The sequence below is a fragment of the Gopherus flavomarginatus genome (genome assembly GCF_025201925.1).
Source record: "Gopherus flavomarginatus isolate rGopFla2 chromosome 13 unlocalized genomic scaffold, rGopFla2.mat.asm SUPER_13_unloc_7, whole genome shotgun sequence".
Lineage (NCBI taxonomy): Eukaryota > Metazoa > Chordata > Testudines > Testudinidae > Gopherus > Gopherus flavomarginatus.
In genome coordinates, this window is record NW_026114615.1 from 110,001 (window position 1) to 128,615 (window position 18,615).

Sequence of the window (18,615 nt, forward strand, 5' to 3'; positions counted from 1 at the left end):
CTTAATAGTCGACCCCCGGCAGGTCCGGGGAGGCTTAATAGTCGACCCCCGGCAGGTCCGGGGAGGCTTAATAGTCGTCCCCCGGCAGGTCCGGGGAGGCTTAATAGTCGACCCCCGGCAGGTCCGGGGAGGCTTAATAGTCGACCCCCGGCAGGTCCGGGGAGGCTTAATAGTCGAGCCCCGGCAGGTCCGGGGGGCTTAATAGTCCTCCCCCAGGCTCTCCGGGCAAATCTTCCAGGTGCTCCCCCAAATCTCTCCGGGGAAGGCTTCCAGCTCGACCCCCGGACTCTCCGGGGCAGGCTTCCAGATCGTCCCCCGGGCTCTCCGGGGAAGGCTTCCATGTGCTCCCCCAGGCTCTCTGGGGAAGGCTTCCAGCTCGTCCCCCTGGCTCTCCGGGGAAGAGTCCCAGGTGCTCCCCCAGTCTGTCCGGGAAGGCTTCCGTGTCGTCCCCCAAGCTCTCCGGGGAAGGATTCCAGGTCGTCCCCCAGGGTCTCCGGGGAAGGCTTCCAGGTGCTCCCCCAGGCTCTCCGGGGAAGGCTACCAGGCCGTCCCCAGGCTCTCCGGGGAAGTGTTCCAGATGCTCCCCCAGTCTGTCCGGGGAAGGCTTCCAGGTGCTCCCCCAGGCTCTCCGGGGAAGGCTTCCAGATCGTCCGTCCCCCAGGCGCTCCGGGGAAGACTTCCAGTTCGTCCGTCCCCCCGTGGCTCTCGGGGGAAGGCTTCCAGCTCGACCCCCGGGCTCTCCGGGGCAGGCTTCCAGATCGTCCCCCGGGCTCTCCGGGGAAGGCTTCCATGTGCTCCCCCAGACTCTGCATGGAAGGCTACCAGGTCGTCCCCCTGGCTCTCCGGGGTAGGCTTCCAGTTCGTCCCCCAAGCTCTCCGGGGAAGAGACCCAGGTGCTCCCCCAGTCTTTCCAGGAAGGCTTCCATGTCGTCCCCCTGGCTCTCCGGGGAAGGCTTCCAGATCGTCCCCCAAGCTCTCCGGGGAAGGCTTCAAAGGTGCTCCCCCAGGCTCTCTGGGGAAGGCTTCCAGCTCGTCCCCCTGGCTCTCCGGGGAAGGATTCCAGGTCGTCAACCAGGCTCTCCGGGGAAGGCTTCAAAGGTGCTCCCCCAGGCTCTCTGGGGAAGGCTTCCAGCCCGTCCCCCTGGCTCTCCGGGGAAGAGTCCCAGGTGCTCCCCCAGTCTGTCCGGGAAGGCTTCCGTGTCGTCCCCTCCGGGCGCTCCGGGGAAGGCTTCCAGCTCGTCCCCATGGCTCTCCGTGGAATGCTACCAGTTCGTCCCCCAGGCTCTCCGGGGAAGGCTTCCAGCCCGTCCCCCTGGCTCTCCGGGGAAGAGTCCCAGGGGCTCCCCCAGTCTGTCCGGGAAGGCTTCCGTGTCGTCCCCTCCGGGCGCTCCGGGGAAGGCTTCCAGCTCGTCCCCCTGGCTCTCCGTGGAATGCTACCAGTTCGTCCCCCAGGCTCTCCGGGGAAGGCTTCCAGGTCGTCCCCCAGGCTCTCCGGGGAAGAGTCCCAGGTGCTCCGCCAGTCTGTCCGGGAAGGCTTCCGCGTCGTCCCCCAAGCTCTCCGGGGAAGGATTCCTGGTCGTCCCCCCCGGCTCTCCGGGGAAGGCTACCAGGCCGTCCCCAGGCTCTCCGGGGAAGTGCTCCAGATGCTCCCCCAGTCTGTCCGGGCAAGGCTTCCAGGTGCTCCCCCAGGCGCTCCGGGGAAGACTTCCAGTTCGTCCGTCCCCCCGTGGCTCTCGGGGGAAGGCTTCCAGCTCGACCCCCGGGCTCTCCGGGGCAGGCTTCCAGTTCGTCCGTCGCCCAGGCTCTCCGGGGTGAGGCTTCCGTGTCGTCCACGCCCGGCGCTCCGGGCTAAGGCTTCCGGGCCGTTCCCCCAGACTCCCCGGGGTGAGCCTTCACGGTCCTCTGCCGAACCTTCGTGGAGCGGGTCGTCCGCAGGGAAGCGGCTGGCTGTCCGAATCGGCAAAGTCCCCTTTCCCCAGGTAATCTCAAGTTTGTCCACAGGAGGGCAGCACTGCTCCTCCGTGTGCCCGATCCAAACGACCGGGAGCGAGTCACTCTCCGCGTCCGAGGAGGGAGCGCCCTGGGCGGCTCGCCCTGCGGCGGGGACCCGGTCTCGGAGGGCCCGATCCTTCTTTCGGTTTTTTTTTTTTTTTTTTTTTTTTTTTTTTCCTCCTGCCCGCTTTTTAGCTCCGGGGACCGGCGGGACCTTCCGGCGTTCTCCGGTCAACTTTCGGACGGAGCCCGCGGGAAGCCACACACCCGCCGTCCTCAGGCCAGGCCATGCTTCCAGCTCGTCCCCCTGGCTCTCCGGGGAAGGATTCCTGGTCGTCCCCCCGGCTCTCCGGGGAAGGCTACCAGGCCGTCCCCAGGCTCTCCGGGGAAGTGTTCCAAATGCTCCCCCGGTCTGTCCGGGGAAGGCTTCCAGGTCGTCCCCCACGCTCTCCGGGGAAGGCTTCCAGATCGTTCCCCAGGCGCTCCGGGGAAGCCTTCCGGGTCGTCCGTCCCCCAGGCGCTCCGGGGAAGACTTCCAGTTCGTCAGTCCCCCCGGGGCGCTCGGAGGAAGACTTCCAGCTCGACCCCCGGGCTCTCCGGGGCAGGCTTCCAGTTCGTCCGTCCCCCAGGCTCTCCGGGGTGAGGCTTCCGTGTCGTCCACGCCCGGCGCTCCGGGCTAAGGCTTCCGGGCCGTTCCCCCAGACTCCCCGGGGTGAGGCTTCACGGTCCTCTGCCGAACCTTCGTGGAGCGGGTCGTCCGCCGGGAAGCGGCTGGCTGTCCGAATCGGCCAAGTCCCCTTTCCCCAGGTAATCTCAAGTTTGTCCACAGGAGGGCAGCACTGCTCCTCCGTGTGCCCGATCCAAACGACCGGGAGCGAGTCACTCTCCGCGTCCGAGGAGGGAGCGCTCTGGGCGGCTCGCCCTGCGGCGGGGACCCGGTCTCGGAGGGCCCGATCCTTCTTTCGGTTTTTTTTCCCTCCTGCCCGCTTTTTAGCTCCGGGGACCGGCGGGACCTTCCGGCGTTCTCCGGTCAACTTTCGGACGGAGCCCGGGGGAAGCCACACACCCGCCGTCCTCAGCCCAGGCCATGCTTCCAGTTCGTCCCCCTGGCTCTCCGGGGAAGGCTACCAGGTCGTTCCCCAGGCTCCCCGGGGAAGGCTACCAGGTCGTCCCCCAGGCTCTCCGGGGAAGGCTTCCGTGTCATCCCCCAGGCTCTCCGGGGAAGGCTTCCGTGTCGTCCCCCAGGCTCTCCGGGGAAGAGTCCCAGGTGCTCCCCCAGTCTGTCCGGGAAGGCTTCCGTGTCGTCCCCCAAGCTCTCCGGGGAAGGCTTCCGTGTCGTCCCCCAGGCTCTCCGGGGAAGAGTCCCAGGTGCTCCCCCAGTCTGTCCGGGAAGGCTTCCGTGTCGTCCCCCAAGCTCTCCGGGGAAGGCTTCCGTGTCGTCCCCCAGGCTCTCCGGGGAAGAGTCCCAGGTGCTCCCCCAGTCTGTCCGGGAAGGCTTCCGTGTCGTCCCCCAAGCTCTCCGGGGAAGGCTACCAGGTCGTCCCCCAGGCTCTCCGGGGAAGGCTACCAGGTCGTCCCCCAGGCTCTCCGGGGAAGGCTACCAGGTCGTCCCCCAGGCTCTCCGGGGAAGTGTTCCAGATGCTCCCCCAGTCTGTCCGGGCAAGGCTTCCAGGTCGTCCCCCATGCTCTCCGGGGAAGGCCTCCAGATCGTCCCCCAGGCGCTCCGGGGAAGAGTTCCAGCTGCTCCCCCGGGCTCTCCGGGGAAGGCTACCAAGTCGTCCCCCAGGCTCTCCGGGGAAGTGTTCCAGATGCTCCCCCAGTCTGTCCGGGGAAGGCTTCCAGGTCGTCCCCCATGCTCTTCGGAGCAGGCTTCCAGATCGTCCCCCAGGCTCTCCGGGGAAGACTTCCAGTTCGTCCGTCCGCCAGGCTCTCCGGGGTGAGGCTTCCGTGTCGTCCCACCCCCCACCCCGGGCGCTCCGGGGTAAGGCTTCCGGGCCGTTCCCCCAGACTCCCCGGGGTGAGGCTTCACGGTCCTCTGCCGAACTCTCGTGGAGCGGGTCGTCCGCCGGGAAACGGTTGGCTGTCCGAATCGGCAAAGTCCCCTTTCCCGAGGTAATCTCAAGTTTGTCCACAGGAGGGCAGCACTGCTCCTCCGTGTGCCCGATCCAAACGACCGGGAGCGAGTCACTCTCCGCGTCCGAGGAGGGAGCGCCCTGGGCGGCTCGCCCTGCGGCGGGGAGCCGGTCTCGGAGGGCCCGATCCTTTTTTCGGTTTTTTTTTTTTTTTTTTTTTTTTTTTTTTTTTTTTTTTTTCTCCCCTGCCCGCTTTTTAGCTCCGGGGACCGGCGGGACCTTCCGGCGTTCTCCGGTCAACTTTCGGACGGAGCCCGCGGGAAGCCACACACCCGCCGTCCTCAGGCCAGGCCATGCTTCCAGCTCGTCCCCCTGGCTCTCCGGGGAAGGATTCCTGGTCGTCCCCCCGGCTCTCCGGGGAAGGCTTCCATGTCTTCCCCCAAGCTCTCCGGGGAAGGCTTCCAGGTCGTCCCCCAGGCTCTCCGGGGAAGGCTTCAAGGTGCTCCCCCGGGCTCTCCGGGGAAGGCTCCCAGGTCGTTCCCCAGGCTCTCCGGGGAAGGCTACCAGGTCGTCCCCCAGGCTCTCCGGGGAAGGCTACCAGGTCGTCCCCCAGGCTCTCCGGGGAAGGGTTCCAGATGCTCCCCCAGTCTGTCCGGGGAAGGCTTCCAGGTCGTCCCCCGTGCTCTCCGGGGAAGGCCTCCAGATCGTCCCCCAGGCGCTCCGAGGAAGGGTTCCAGGTGCTCCCCCGGGCTCTCCGGGGAAGGCTACCAGGTCGCTCCCCAGGCTCTCCGGGGAAGGCTACCAGGTCGTCCCCCAGGCTCTCCGGGGAAGAGAAGCAGGTGCTCCCCCAGTCTGTCCGGGGATTCTTCCGTGTCGTCCCCCAAGCTCTCCGGGGAAGGATTCCAGGTCGTCCCCCATGCTCTCCGGGGAAGGCCTCCAGATCGTCCCCCAGGCGCTCCGAGGAAGGGTTCCAGGTGCTCCCCCGGGCTCTCCGGGGAAGGCTACCAGGTCGCTCCCCAGGCTCTCCGGGGAAGGCTACCAGGTCGTCCCCCAGGCTCTCCGGGGAAGAGAAGCAGGTGCTCCCCCAGTCTGTCCGGGGATTCTTCCGTGTCGTCCCCCAAGCTCTCCGGGGAAGGATTCCAGGTCGTCCCCCAGGCTCTCTGGGGAAGGCTACCAGGTCGTCCCCCAGGCTCTCCGGGGAAGTGTTCCAGATGCTCCCCCAGTCTGTCCGGGGAAGGCTTCCAGGTCGTCCAACATGCTCTCCGGGGAAGGCCTCCAGATCGTCCGTCCCCCAGGCGCTCCGGGGAAGAGTTCCAGGTGCTCCCCCGGGCTCTCCGGGGAGGGCTACCAGGTCGTCCCCCAGGCTCTCCGGGGAAGAGAAGCAGGTGCTCCCCCAGCCTGTCCGGGAAGGCTTCCGTGTCTTCCCCCAAGCTCTCCGGGGAAGGCTTCCAGGTCGTCCCCCATGCTCTCCGGGGCAGGCTTCCGGATCGTCCCCCGGCTCTCCGGGGAAGGCTTTCCGTTCGTCCGTCCCCCAGGCTCTCCGGGGTGAGGCTTCCGTGTCGTCCCACCCACCACCCCGGGCGCTCCGGGGTCAGGCTTCCGGGCCGTTCCCCAAGACTCCCCGGGGTGAGGTTTCACGGTCCTCTGCCGAACTCTCGTGGAGCGGGTCGACCGCCGGGAAGCGGCTGGCTGTCCGAATCGGCAAAGTCCCCTTTCCCGAGGTAATCTCAAGTTTGTCCACAGGAGGGCAGCACTGCTCCTCCGTGTGCCCGATCCAAACGACCGGGAGCGAGTCACTCTCCGCGTCCGAGGAAGGAGCGCCCTGGGCGGCTCGCCCTGCGTCGGGGACCCGGTCTCGGAGGGCCCGATCCTTTTTTCGGTTTTTTTTTTTTCTTTCTTCCTTTATTTGCCCACCACTTTTCCCTGCCCGCTTTTTACCTCCGGGGACCGGTGGGAAATTCCGGCGTTCTCCCGTCAAATTTCGGACGGAGCCCGGGGGGAGCCACACTCCCGCCCTGGCGCGGGCCGCCGCGGGGGAGGGGAGGAGGGACAGGGGGATATCCTGCGGGCCGACGGCCGGTCGCGGGGTCCGTCCGAGTCCCCCCGGGCACCCGGGACTCCCCCCGATAGCACGGGAGCCGTGGGTCCTCCGCGCGGGACGCCCGGGGGAGCCGCACGCCCGCTCTGGCCCCGGGCAGCCTCGAGGGCGGAAGGGACGGACCGGGGGAGGTCCTGCGGGCCGACGGCCGGCGGCAGGGTCCGAGCGAGTCCGCCCGGGGCCCTGGGAGCCCCCCTGAGAGTTTGGGAGGCGTGGGTCCTCCGTGGAGGGAGCCGGGGGAAGCCACACGCCCGCCGTCCTCAGGCCGGGCCAGGCCTCCGCTGGGCCGCCGCGGGGCGATTCGGGGCGGTCCTGCGGGCGGGGGGCCGGGCTCAGAGGCTCCGAAGGGGTCCGGCCGAGTCCGCCCAGGAGCCCGGGGACTCCCCCTGAGGGTTTGGGAGCGGTGGGTCCTCCGTGGAGGGAGCCCGGGGGAGCCACACACCCGCCGTCCTTAGCGCAGGCCAGGCCTCGCCCGGGCCGCCGCGGGGGGACTCGGGGCGGACCTGCGGGCCGAGGCCCCGGCTCAGAGGCCCCGAAGGGGTCCGGGTGAGTCCACCCGGAGCCCGGGGACTCCCCCTGAGAGTTTGGGAGCGGTGGGTCCTCCGTGGAGGGAGCCCCGGGGAGCCACACACCCGCCGTCCTTAGCGCAGGCCAGGCCTCGCCCGGGCCGCCGCGGGGGGACTCGGGGCGGACCTGCGGGCCGAGGCCCCGGCTCAGAGGCCCCGAAGGGGTCCGGCCGAGTCCGCCCGCAGCCCGGGGACTCCCCCTGAGAGTTTGGGAGCGGTGGGTCCTCCGTGGAGGGAGCCCCGGGGAGCCACACACCCGCCGTCCTTAGCGCAGGCCAGGCCTCGCCCGGGCCGCCGCGGGGGGACTCGGGGCGGACCTGCGGGCCGAGGCCCCGGCTCAGAGGCCCCGAAGGGGTCCGGCCGAGTCCGCCCGCAGCCCGGGGACTCCCCCTGAGAGTTTGGGAGCGGTGGGTCCTCCGTGGAGGGAGCCCCGGGGAGCCACACACCCGCCGTCCTTAGCGCAGGCCAGGCCTCGCCCGGGCCCCCGCGGGGGGACTCGGGGCGGACCTGCGGTCCGAGACGCCGGCTCAGAGGCCCCGAAGGGGTCCAGGCGAGTCCGCCCGGAGCCCGGGGACTCCCCCTGAGAGTTTGGGAGCGGTGGGTCCTCCGTGGAGGGAGCCCGGGGGAGCCACACACCCGCCGTCCTTACCGCAGGCCAGGCCTCGCCCGGGCCCCCGCGGGGGGACTCGGTGCGGACCTGCGGGCCGAGACCAAGGCTCAGAGGCCCCGAAGGGGTCCGGCCGAGTCCGCCCGCAGCCCGGGGACTCCCCCTGAGAGTTTGGGAGCGGTGGGTCCTCCGTGGAGGGAGCCCGGGGGAGCCACACACCCGCCGTCCTTACCGCAGGCCAGGCCTCGCCCGGGCCCCCGCGGGGGGACTCGGGGCGGACCTGCGGGCCGAGACCAAGGCTCAGAGGCCCCGAAGGGGTCCGGCCGAGTCCGCCCGCAGCCCGGGGACTCCCCCTGAGAGTTTGGGAGCGGTGGGTCCTCCGTGGAGGGAGCCCCGGGGAGCCACACACCCGCCGTCCTTAGCGCAGGCCAGGCCTCGCCCGGGCCGCCGCGGGGGGACTCGGGGCGGACCTGCGGGCCGAGGCCCCGGCTCAGAGGCCCCGAAGGGGTCCGGCCGAGTCCGCCCGCAGCCCGGGGACTCCCCCTGAGAGTTTGGGAGCGGTGGGTCCTCCGTGGAGGGAGCCCCGGGGAGCCACACACCCGCCGTCCTTAGCGCAGGCCAGGCCTCGCCCGGGCCGCCGCGGGGGGACTCGGGGCGGACCTGCGGGCCGAGGCCCCGGCTCAGAGGCCCCGAAGGGGTCCGGCCGAGTCCGCCCGCAGCCCGGGGACTCCCCCTGAGAGTTTGGGAGCGGTGGGTCCTCCGTGGAGGGAGCCCCGGGGAGCCACACACCCGCCGTCCTTAGCGCAGGCCAGGCCTCGCCCGGGCCCCCGCGGGGGGACTCGGGGCGGACCTGCGGTCCGAGACGCCGGCTCAGAGGCCCCGAAGGGGTCCAGGCGAGTCCGCCCGGAGCCCGGGGACTCCCCCTGAGAGTTTGGGAGCGGTGGGTCCTCCGTGGAGGGAGCCCGGGGGAGCCACACACCCGCCGTCCTTACCGCAGGCCAGGCCTCGCCCGGGCCCCCGCGGGGGGACTCGGTGCGGACCTGCGGGCCGAGACCAAGGCTCAGAGGCCCCGAAGGGGTCCGGCCGAGTCCGCCCGCAGCCCGGGGACTCCCCCTGAGAGTTTGGGAGCGGTGGGTCCTCCGTGGAGGGAGCCCGGGGGAGCCACACACCCGCCGTCCTTAGCGCAGGCCAGGCCTCGCCCGGGCCCCCGCGGGGGGACTCGGGGCGGACCTGCGGGCCGAGGCCCCGGCTCAGAGGCCCCGAAGGGGTCCGGGCGAGTCCGCTCGGAGCCCGGGGACTCCCCCTGAGAGTTTGGGAGCGGTGGGTCCTCCGTGGAGGGAGCCGGGGGAAGCCACACACCCGCCGTCCTCAGGCCAGGCCAGGCCCTCGCCCGGGCCGCCGCGGGGGGACTCGTGGCGGACCTGCGGGCCGAGGCCCCGGCTCAGAGGCCCCGAAGGGGTCCGGGCGAGTCCGCCCGCAGCCCGGGGACTCCCCCTGAGAGTTTGAGAGCGGTGGGTCCTCCGTGGAGGGAGCCCCGGGGAGCCACACACCCGCCGTCCATAGCGCAGGCCAGGCCTCGCCCGGGCCCCCGCGGGGGGACTCGGGGCGGACCTGCGGGCCGAGGCCCCGGCTCAGAGGCCCCGAAGGGGTCAGGGAGAGTCCGCCCGCAGCCCTGGGACTCCCCCTGAGAGTTTGGGAGCGGTGGGTCCTCCGTGGAGGGAGCCCGGGGGAGCCACACACCCGCCGTCCTTAGCGCAGGCCAGGCCTCGCCCGGGCCGCCGCGAGGGGACTCGGGGCGGACCTGCGGGCCGAGGCCCCGGCTCAGAGGCCCCGAAGGGGTCCGGCCGAGTCCGCTCGGAGCCCGGGGACTCCCCCTGAGAGTTTGGGAGCGGTGGGTCCTCCGTGGAGGGAGCCGGGGGAAGCCACACACCCGCCGTCCTCAGGCCAGGCCAGGCCTCCGCTGGGCCGGTGCGAGGGGACTCGGGGCGGTCCTGGGGGCCGAGGCCCCGGCTCAGAGGCCCCGAAGGAGTACGGGCGAGTCCGCCCGGGACCCCGGGTCCCCCCCTGAGATTTTGGGAGCGGTGAGTCCTCCGTGGTGGGAGCCCGGGGGAGCCACCCACCCGTCGAACTCAAGCCGGGCCAGGCCTCGCCTGCTCTGCCGCGGGGGCGCTCGGGGCGGTCCTGCGAGCCGGGGGCCGGGCTCAGAGGCTCCGTAGGGGTCCGGGCCGGTCCCTCCGGGGCCCCGGGTCTCCCCCTGAAAGTTTGAGAATCCCGGGTCCTCGGTCGAGTCGGCCCCTGGGACCCCGGTCCCCGCCGTCCGTCCCTCCGGTCCCTCGGGCGGGGGGGAACTCGGGGGCGAGGAGGCTGCTTTTCGTCCCCCGCCCCGGTTCCTTCCTCCCTCCCTCCCTGCCCGGAAAAGGAGGGAGCCGGCCGGGACCGGGAAAAGCTGCCTACGGCACCTGGGATTCCCAGGCGGTCACCCATCCAAGTACTAGCCAGGCCCGGGACGGTTTACCTTCCGAGATCGGACGGGATCGGGGGCTTTCGGTCCGGTATGGCCGTAGGCACCCGGCTCCGCGCCTCCTCGTCCGCTTCACGGCCCCCGCCTCCACCGCCGCCGACGCATATGGCCTGCCCGACCGCAATGGTCTCGGGCCAATTTGGGGAGAGAGAGAAGAAACGATGAAGAAGTAGGGAGGGAAAAAAAAATTTCTGCTCCGGGGACCCGGGTGACCTTCCAGCACCGCCTGGAGTCTGTGGGCAAAATTTGGGAAAAAAAAAAAAAAAAAAAAATTAAAATCTTCCAGGTGCCCGATCCAAACGACCGGGTTCAAGTCGCTCTCCGCGGCCGAGGAGGGTGAGCCCCGGGCGGCTTGCCGGGCGGCGGGGACCCGGTCTCGGAGGTCCCGATCCTTTTTTTTTTTTTTTTTTTTAAATTTACTCCGCCGGGGAACGGGGTTACCTTCCAGCAGTGCCTGGAGCCTCGGGGCAAAATTTGCTAAAATTTCCCATGTGCTCGATCCAAACGCCCGGGGGCAAGTCGTTGTCCGCGGTCGTGGAGGGTGAGCCCTGGGCGTCTTCAAAGTCGTTCCCCAGGCGGCGGTCTCGGCGAAATATTTTTCCAAGTCCCTTCCAGGCCACCAGGTCTACCCGGTTCTCCCTCCGGCGGTCGGGGCTCCGGGGGTACCTGGTGGTCGGTTCGCCCGCCGGCCACCAGGTCCACCCGGTTCACCCTCCGGCGGACGGAGCTCCGGGTTGACCCGGTGGCCGGTCGGAGAACCGGGTTGACCCGGTGGCCGGTCGGAGCTCCGGGTTGATCCGGTGGCCGGTCGGAGAACCGGGTTGACCTGGTGGCCGGTCGGAGCTCCGGGTTGACCTGGTGGCCGGTCGGAGAACCGGGTTGACCTGGTGGCCGGTCGGAGCTCCGGGTTGACCTCGTGGCCGGTCGGAGCTCCGGGTTGACCTGGTGGCCGGTCGGAGAACCGGGTTGAGCTGGTGCCCGGTCGGAGCTCCGGGTTGACCTCGTGGTCGGTCGGAGCTCCGGGGAGACCTAGTGCCAGGTCGGAGAACCGGGTTGACCTGGTGCCCGTTCGGAGGACCGGGTTGACCTGGTGGCCGGTCGGAGCTCCGGGTTGACCTGGTGGCCGGTCGGAGAACCGGGTTGACCTGGTGCCCGGTCGGAGCTCCGGGTTGACCTGGTGCCCGGTCGGAGCTCCGGGGAGACCTCGTGGCCGGTCGGAGAACCGGGTTGACCTGGTGGCCGGTCGGAGCTCCGGGTTGACCTGGTGCCCGGTCGGAGCTCCGGGTTGACCTCGTGGCCGGTCGGAGAACCGGGTTGACCTGGTGGCCGGTCGGAGCTCCGGGTTGACCTCGTGGCCGGTCGGAGAACCGGGTTGACCTGGTGGCCGGTCGGAGCTCCGGGGAGACCTAGTGTCAGGTCGGAGAACCGGGTTGACCTGGTGGCCGGTCGGAGAACCGGGTAGACCTGGTGCCCGTTCGGAGGACCGGGTTGACCTGGTGGCCGGTCGGAGCTGCGGGTTGACCTGGTGGCCGGTCGGAGAACCGGGTTGACCTGGTGGCCGGTCGGAGCTCCGGGTTGACCTGGTGGCCGGTCGGAGAACCGGGTTGACCTGGTGGCCGGTGGGAGCTCCGGGTTGACCTGGTGGCCGGTCGGAGAACCGGGTTGACCTGGTGGCCGGTCGGAGCTCCGGGATGACCTGGTGGCCGGTCGGAGAACCGGGTTGACCTGGTGCCCGGTCGGAGCTCCGGGTTGACCTGGTGGCCCGTTGGAGAACCGGGTTGACCTCGTGGCCCGTTGGAGAACCGGGTTGACCTCGTGGCCGGTTGGAGAACCGGGTAGACCCGGTGGCCGATTGGAGAACCGGGTAGACCCGGTGGCCGATTGGAGAACCGGGTTGACCTGCTGGCCGGTTGGTCCCGAGTTAATCTCACCTTGTTCCACAGGAGGGCAGCATTTCAGCAGGCGCTGACTCCCATCGAACCGATCCAGACGACGGAGGGCAAGTCTCTTTACGCGAACGAGGAGGGTGAGCCCCGGGCGGCTTGCCTGGCGGCGGGGACCCGGTCTCGGAGGACCGGAGCCTTTATTCGAGAATTTTCCCTTTCTTTGCTCCAGGGACCGGGGTGACCTCCCGGCAGTGTCCGGAGTCTCCTTGCAGAAAGTGTTATAATCTTCCAGGTGCCCGATCCAAAAGACCGGGGTCAATTCTCCCTCCGCGGCCGAGGAGGGTGAGCCGCAAGCGGCTTGCCTGGAAGCGGCTACCCGGTCACGGTGGTCCCGATCCTTATTTGGAAAAAAAAATTTTTTTTTGGCTCCAGGGACCGGGGGGACCTTCTAGCAGTGCCCGGAGTCTCCGGTGAAATTTTGTAAAAATTTTCCATGTGCCCGATCCAAACGACCGGGGCGAGTCGCTCTCCGCGGCCGAGGAGGGTGAGCCCTGAGCGGCTTGCCTGGAAGCGGCTACCCGGTCACGGTGGTCCCGATCCTTATTTGGAAAAAAAATTTTTTTTTGGCTCCAGGGACCGGGGGGACCTTCTTGCAGTGCCCGGAGTCTCCGGTGAAATTTTGTAAAAATTTTCCATGTGCCCGATCCAAACGACCGGGGCGAGTCGCTCTCCGCGGCCGAGGAGGGTGAGCCCTGAGCGGCTTGCCTGGAAGCGGCTACCCGGTCACGGTGGTCCCGATCCTTATTTGGAAAAAAAAATTTTTTTTTTGGCTCCAGGGACCGGGGGGACCTTCTAGCAGTGCCCGGAGCCTCCGGTGAAATTTTGTAAAAATTTTCCATGTGCCCGATCCAAACGACCGGGGCGAGTCGCTCTCCGCGGCCGAGGAGGGTGAGCCCCGAGCGGCTTGCCGGGCGGCGGGGACCCGGTCTCGGAAGTCGGGATGGAGACTGGGGAAAAAATTGATTTTCTTCGCTCCGGGGACCGGGGGCACCTTCCTGCGGCGCCGGGATGCTCTGGGGAAAATTTGGGATCCAAACACCCTTCCTTGTGAGAGATCCAGGAGACCGGGGTCAAGTCGCCCTCCGCGGCCGTGGAGGGTGAGCCCCGAGCGGCTTGCCGGGCGGCGGGGACCCGGTCTCGGAAGTCCCGACGGAGATTGGGGAAAAAAAGGATTTTCTTCGCTCCGGGGACCGGGGCAACCTTCCTGCAGCCCCCGGAAGCTCTGGGGAAAATTTGGGATCCGAACACCCTTCCGTGTGCGAGATCCAAAAGACCGGGGTCGAGTCGCTCTCCGCGGCCGAGGAGGGTGAGCCCTGAGCGGCTTGCCTGGAAGCGGCTACCGGTCAGGGTGGTCCCGATCCTTATTTGGAAAAAAAATTTTTTTTTTGGCTCCAGGGACCGGGGGGACCTTCTAGCAGTGCCCGGAGCCTCCGTTGAAATTTTGTAAAAATTTTCCATGTGCCCGATCCAAACGACCGGGGCGGGTCGCTCTCCGCGGCCGAGGAGGGTGAGCCCCGAGCGGCTTGCCGGGCGGCGGGGACCCGGTCTCGGAGGTCCCGATGGAGACTGGAGAAAAAGTTGTTTTTCTTCGCTCCGGGGACCGGGGGCACCTTTCTGCGGCGCCGGGAGCCTCTGGGGAAAATTTGGGATCCAAACACCCTTCCTTGTGAGAGATCCAGGAGACCGGGGTCAAGTCGCCCTCCGCGGCCGAGGAGGGTGAGCCCCGAGCGGCTTGCCGGGCGGCGGGGACCCGGTCTCGGAAGTCCCGACGGAGATTGGGGAAAAAATTGATTTTCTTCGCTCCGGGGACCGGGGGCACCTTCCTGCAGCCCCCGGAAGCTCTGGGGAAAATTTGGGATCCAAACACCCTTCCTTGTGAGAGATCCAGGAGACCGGGGTCAAGTCGCCCTCCGCGGCCGAGGAGGGTGAGCCCCGAGCGGCTTGCCGGGCGGCGGGGACCCGGTCTCGGAAGTCCCGATGGAGATTGGAGAAAAAATTGTTTTTCTTCGCTCCGGGGACCGGGGGCACCTTCCTGCGGCGCCGGGAGCCTCTGGGGAAAATTTGGGAGCCAAACCCCCTTCCTTGTGAGAGATCCAGGAGACCGGGGTCAAGTCGCCCTCCGCGGCCGAGGAGGGTGAGCCCCGAGCGGCTTGCCGGGCGGCGGGGACCCGGTCTCGGAAGTCCCGATGGAGATTGGGGAAAAAATTGATTTTCTTCGCTCCGGGGACCGGGGGAACCTTCCTGCAGCCCCCGGAAGCTCTGGGGAAAATTTGGGATCCGAACCCCCTTCCGTGTGCGAGATCCAGGAGACCGGGGTCAAGTCGCTCTCCGCGGCCGAGGAGGGTGAGCCCAGAGCGGCTTGCCTGGAAGCGGCTACCCGGTCACGGTGGTCCCGATCCTTATTTGGAAAAAAATTTTTATTTTTTGGCTCCAGGGACCGTGGGGACCTTCTAGCAGTGCCCGGAGCCTCCGGTGAAATTTTGTAAAAATTTTCCATGTGCCCGATCCAAACGACCGGGGTCAAGTCGCTCTCCGCGGCCGGGGAGGGTGAGCCCAGAGCGGCTTGCCGGGCGGCGGGGACCCGGTCTCGGAAGTCCCGATGGAGATTGGAGAAAAAATTGATTTTCTTCGCTCCGGGGACCGGGGGAACCTTCCTGCAGCACCCGGAAGCCCTGGGGAAAATTTGGGATCCAAACACCCTTCCTTGTGAGAGATCCAGGAGACCGGGGTCAAGTCGCCCTCCGCGGCCGAGGAGGGTGAGCCCCGAGCGGCTTGCCGGGCGGCGGGGACCCGGTCTCGGAAGTCCCGACGGAGATTGGGGAAAAAATTGATTTTCTTCGCTCCGGGGACCGGGGGCACCTTCCTGCAGCCCCCGGAAGCTCTGGGGAAAATTTGGGATCCAAACACCCTTCCTTGTGAGAGATCCAGGAGACCGGGGTCAAGTCGCCCTCCGCGGCCGAGGAGGGTGAGCCCCGAGCGGCTTGCCGGGCGGCGGGGACCCGGTCTCGGAAGTCCCGATGGAGATTGGAGAAAAAATTGTTTTTCTTCGCTCCGGGGACCGGGGGCACCTTCCTGCGGCGCCGGGAGCCTCTGGGGAAAATTTGGGAGCCAAACCCCCTTCCTTGTGAGAGATCCAGGAGACCGGGGTCAAGTCGCCCTCCGCGGCCGAGGAGGGTGAGCCCCGAGCGGCTTGCCGGGCGGCGGGGACCCGGTCTCGGAAGTCCCGATGGAGATTGGGGAAAAAATTGATTTTCTTCGCTCCGGGGACCGGGGGAACCTTCCTGCAGCCCCCGGAAGCTCTGGGGAAAATTTGGGATCCGAACCCCCTTCCGTGTGCGAGATCCAGGAGACCGGGGTCAAGTCGCTCTCCGCGGCCGAGGAGGGTGAGCCCAGAGCGGCTTGCCTGGAAGCGGCTACCCGGTCACGGTGGTCCCGATCCTTATTTGGAAAAAAATTTTTATTTTTTGGCTCCAGGGACCGTGGGGACCTTCTAGCAGTGCCCGGAGCCTCCGGTGAAATTTTGTAAAAATTTTCCATGTGCCCGATCCAAACGACCGGGGTCAAGTCGCTCTCCGCGGCCGGGGAGGGTGAGCCCAGAGCGGCTTGCCGGGCGGCGGGGACCCGGTCTCGGAAGTCCCGATGGAGATTGGAGAAAAAATTGATTTTCTTCGCTCCGGGGACCGGGGGAACCTTCCTGCAGCACCCGGAAGCCCTGGGGAAAATTTGGGATCCAAACACCCTTCCTTGTGAGAGATCCAGGAGACCGGGGTCAAGTCGCCCTCCGCGGCCGAGGAGGGTGAGCCCCGAGCGGCTTGCCGGGCGGCGGGGACCCGGTCTCGGAAGTCCCGACGGAGATTGGGGAAAAAATTGATTTTCTTCGCTCCGGGGACCGGGGGCACCTTCCTGCAGCCCCCGGAAGCTCTGGGGAAAATTTGGGATCCAAACACCCTTCCTTGTGAGAGATCCAGGAGACCGGGGTCAAGTCGCTCTCCGCGGCCGAGGAGGGTGAGCCCAGAGCGGCTTGCCGGGCGGCGGGGACCCGGTCTCGGAAGTCCCGATGGAGATTGGAGAAAAAATTGTTTTTCTTCGCTCCGGGGACCGGGGGCACCTTCCTGCGGCGCCGGGAGCCTCTGGGGAAAATTTGGGAGCCAAACCCCCTTCCTTGTGAGAGATCCAGGAGACCGGGGTCAAGTCGCCCTCCGCGGCCGGGGAGGGTGAGCCCCGAGCGGCTTGCCGGGCGGCGGGGACCCGGTCTCGGAAGTCCCGATGGAGATTGGGGAAAAAATTGATTTTCTTCGCTCCGGGGACCGGGGGAACCTTCCTGCAGCCCCCGGAAGCTCTGGGGAAAATTTGGGAGCCAAACCCCCTTCCTTGTGCGAGATCCAGGAGACCGGGGTCAAGTCGCCCTCCGCGGCCGAGGAGGGTGAGCCCAGAGCGGCTTGCCTGGAAGCGGCTACCCGGTCACGGTGGTCCCGATCCTTATTTGGAAAAAAATTTTTATTTTTTGGCTCCAGGGACCGTGGGGACCTTCTAGCAGTGCCCGGAGCCTCCGGTGAAATTTTGTAAAAATTTTCCATGTGCCCGATCCAAACGACCGGGGTCAAGTCGCTCTCCGCGGCCGGGGAGGGTGAGCCCAGAGCGGCTTGCCGGGCGGCGGGGACCCGGTCTCGGAAGTCCCGATGGAGATTGGAGAAAAAATTGATTTTCTTCGCTCCGGGGACCGGGGGAACCTTCCTGCAGCACCCGGAAGCCCTGGGGAAAATTTGGGATCCAAACACCCTTCCTTGTGAGAGATCCAGGAGACCGGGGTCAAGTCGCCCTCCGCGGCCGAGGAGGGTGAGCCCCGAGCGGCTTGCCGGGCGGCGGGGACCCGGTCTCGGAAGTCCCGATGGAGATTGGAGAAAAAATTGATTTTCTTCGCTCCGGGGACCGGGGGCACCTTCCTGCAGCCCCCGGAAGCCCTGGGGAAAATTTGGGATCCAAACACCCTTCCTCGTGAGAGATCCAGGAGACCGGGGTCAAGTCGCCCTCCGCGGCCGAGGAGGGTGAGCCCTGAGCGGCTTGCCTGGAAGCGGCTACCCGGTCACGGTGGTCCCGATCCTTATTTGGAAAAAAAAATTTTTTTTGGCTCCAGGGACCGGGGGGACCTTCTAGCAGTGCCCGGAGTCTCCGTTGAAATTTTGTAAAAATTTTCCTTGTGCCCGATCCAAACGACCGCGGCGAGTCGCTCTCCGCGGCCGAGGAGGGTGAGCCCCGAGCGGCTTGCCGGGCGGCGGGGACCCGGTCTCGGAGGTCCCGATGGAGACTGGAGAAAAAATTGTTTTTCTTCGCTCCGGGGACCGGGGGCACCTTCCTGCGGCGCCGGGAGCCTCTGGGGAAAATTTGGGATCCAAACACCCTTCCTTGTGAGAGATCCGGGAGACCGGGGTCAAGTCGCCCTCCGCGGCCGAGGAGGGTGAGCCCCGAGCGGCTTGCCGGGCGGCGGGGACCCGGTCTCGGAAGTCCCGACGGAGATTGGGGAAAAAATTGATTTTCTTAGCTCCGGGGACCGGGGGCACCTTCCTGCAGCACCCGGAAGCCCTGGGGAAAATTTGGGATCCGAACCCCCTTCCGTGTGCGAGATCCAAAAGACCGGGGTCGAGTCGCTCTCCGCGGCCGAGGAGGGTGAGCCCTGAGCGGCTTGCCTGGAAGCGGCTACCCGGTCAGGGTGGTCCCGATCCTTATTTGGAAAAAAATTTTTTTTTTGGCTCCAGGGACCGGGGGGACCTTCTAGCAGTGCCCGGAGTCTCCGTTGAAATTTTGTAAAAATTTTCCATGTGCCCGATCCAAACGACCGGGGCGGGTCGCTCTCCGCGGCCGAGGAGGGTGAGCCCCGAGCGGCTTGCCGGGCGGCGGGGACCCGGTCTCGGAGGTCCCGATGGAGACTGGAGAAAAAGTTGTTTTTCTTCGCTCCGGGGACCGGGGGCACCTTCCTGCGGCGCCGGGAGCCTCTGGGGAAAATTTGGGATCCAAACACCCTTCCTTGCGAGAGATCCAGGAGACCGGGGTCAAGTCGCCCTCCGCGGCCGAGGAGGGTGAGCCCCGAGCGGCTTGCCGGGCGGCGGGGACCCGGTCTCGGAAGTCCCGACGGAGATTGGGGAAAAAATTGATTTTCTTCGCTCCGGGGACCGGGGGAACCTTCCTGCAGCCCCCGGAAGCTCTGGGGAAAATTTGGGATCCGAACACCCTTCCGTGTGCGAGATCCAAAAGACCGGGGTCGAGTCGCTCTCCGCGGCCGAGGAGGGTGAGCCCCGAGCGGCTTGCCTGGAAGCGGCTACCCGGTCACGGTGGTCCCGATCCTTATTTGGAAAAAAAATTTTTTTTTTGGCTCCAGGGACCGGGGGGACCTTCTAGCAGTGCCCGGAGTCTCCGGTGAAATTTTGTAAAAATTTTCCATGTGCCCGATCCAAACGACCGGGGCGGGTCGCTCTCCGCGGCCGAGGAGGGTGAGCCCCGAGCGGCTTGCCGGGCGGCGGGGACCCGGTCCCGGAGGTCCCGATGGAGACTGGAGAAAAAGTTGTTTTTCTTCGCTCCGGGGACCGGGGGCACCTTCCTGCGGCGCCGGGAGCCTCTGGGGAAAATTTGGGATCCAAACACCCTTCCTTGTGAGAGATCCAGGAGACCGGGGTCAAGTCGCCCTCCGCGGCCGAGGAGGGTGAGCCCCGAGCGGCTTGCCGGGCGGCGGGGACCCGGTCTCGGAAGTCCCGACGGAGATTGGGGAAAAAATTGATTTTCTTCGCTCCGGGGACCGGGGGAACCTTCCTGCAGCCCCCG

At 67.5% G+C, this 18,615-nt stretch overlaps 1 non-coding gene across 1 annotated transcript; it reads right to left on the minus strand.

Moving 5' to 3' along the window:
• Window positions 1-9,782: 9,782 nt before the first annotated feature.
• Window positions 9,783-9,901, minus strand: LOC127041902 (5S ribosomal RNA). The gene has a single exon (XR_007771762.1). It is a non-coding gene; the product is annotated as a 5S ribosomal RNA (ribosomal RNA).
• Between the last annotated feature and the right edge of the window lie 8,714 nt (window positions 9,902-18,615).